This window comes from Saccopteryx bilineata, chromosome 3 (genome assembly GCF_036850765.1).
Source record: "Saccopteryx bilineata isolate mSacBil1 chromosome 3, mSacBil1_pri_phased_curated, whole genome shotgun sequence".
Classification (NCBI taxonomy): Eukaryota; Metazoa; Chordata; class Mammalia; order Chiroptera; family Emballonuridae; genus Saccopteryx; species Saccopteryx bilineata.
The window spans coordinates 316,476,982-316,478,763 of NC_089492.1; the positions used below are offsets into that span (position 1 = coordinate 316,476,982).

The 1,782-nt window shown below is 47.4% G+C and overlaps 1 non-coding gene across 1 annotated transcript; it reads right to left on the reverse strand.

Moving 5' to 3' along the window:
- Positions 1–1,244: 1,244 nt before the first annotated feature.
- On the reverse strand, positions 1,245–1,321 carry TRNAN-GUU (transfer RNA asparagine (anticodon GUU)). Its single transcript has one exon. It is a non-coding gene; the product is annotated as a tRNA-Asn (tRNA).
- Positions 1,322–1,782: the final 461 nt, after the last annotated feature.

The following is a 1,782-nucleotide window of genomic DNA, read 5'->3' on the forward strand; positions in this document are numbered from 1 at the left end:
TGTCTCTCTCTTCCCCTCCTGCAGCCAAGGCTCCATTGGAGCAAAGATGGCCCGGGCACTGGGGATGGCTCCTTGGCCTCTGCCCCAAGTGCTAGAGTGGCTCTGGTCGCGGTAGAGCGACGCCCCGGAGGGGCAGAGCATCGCCCCCTGGTGGGCAGAGCGTAGCCCCTGGTGGGCGTGCCAGGTGTATCCCGGTCGGGCGCATGCGGGAGTCTGTCTGTCTCTCCCCGTTTCCAGCTTCAGAAAAATACAAAAAAAAAAAAAAAAGCCACATCTATACTCTTTTATGGATTCTTGCTGTATTGGCCAAGAGTTTGCTTAAAGGCTTTTAATCACTGTAAAAAAAAAAAATAGAAGACTGGGTAAAGAAGATGGGGCACATATACACCATGGTATACTATTCAGCTAGAAGAAACGATGACATCAGATCACTTACAGCAGAATGATGGAACCTTGATAACATTATGCGGAGTGAAATAAGCAAATCAGAAAAAAAACAAGAACTGCAGGAGTCCATACATTGGTGGGACATAAAAGTGAGACTAAGAGACATGGACAGGAGTGTGGTGGTTATGGGGGGTGGGGGGAGGGAAGGAGGGAAGGGGGAAGGGGAGGGGGAGGGGTACAAAGAAAACTGGATAGAGGGTGACGGAGGACGATCTCTCTTTGGGTGATGGGTATGCAACAGAACTAAATGACAAGATAACCTGAAAATGTTTTCTTTGAATATATGTACCCTGATTTATTGATGTCACCCCATTAAAATAAAAATTTATTTTTAAAAAAAAGCCACATCTGGCTTGTGAGCCATAGGTTACTGACCCCTGCTATAGTCTATAAAATTACATGGTTTACCAAGTCTTTTTGCATCATGGTCTAAGATGATGCTCATACTATTTTTTTTTTAAGTTTTGCTGGGGTTTTTTTTTTTGGAGGGGGGTTGTATTTTTCCGAAGCTGGAAACGGGGAGAGACAGACAGACTCCCGCTTGCGCCCAACCGGGATCCACCCGGCACACCCACCAGGGGTGACGCTCTGCCCACCAGAGGGCAATGCTCTGCCCCTCCGGGGAGTCACTCTGCTGTGACCAGAGCCATTCCAGCGCCTGGGGCAGAGGCCAAGGAGCCATCCCCAGCGCCCGGGTCATCTTTGCTCCAGTGGAGCCTTGCTGCAGGAGGGGAAGAGAGAGACAGAGAGGAAGGAGAGGGGGAGGGGGGGAGAAGCAGATGGGCGCTTCTCCTATGTGCCCTGGCCAGGAATCGAACCCGGGACCCCTTGCACAACAGGCCGACGCTCTACCACTAAGCCAACCAGCCAGGGCCGATGCTCATACTATTTGATGTAAGGTTATCTACTTTGATCTGTTGTATTTGCCCCTGTTTATTTACTGTCCATGTAGTGTTGTATCCTGCATTGCAGATTATTTCCTGTTGGGACAGAGATGCATCCTTAGCGAATTTTACTATTATTTTATGTCGTGAACCAGTGCGTCTAGTAATTCCAAGTTCCTGAGGGAGAATGATGATGGGGAATAAAGAAAATAGGCTTCAAGAGAAAAAGAATGGATCAGGAGGCCTCTACAAGCTGATGGCAAGACAGAGAGAGCAATCCACCCCCAAATTGGCTTTATTTATAAGGCAAAGTGAAGTCATTAGCAAATCAAAGAGATCATTAAAACAAAGTCACATTTCCAAGGCAACCCAAGAATTCTTTCAAATGCAGAAAACCCCCACTGTACATAAAATTTTAACTTCACAAAACAGAGAATAAAACTGCCTTCAA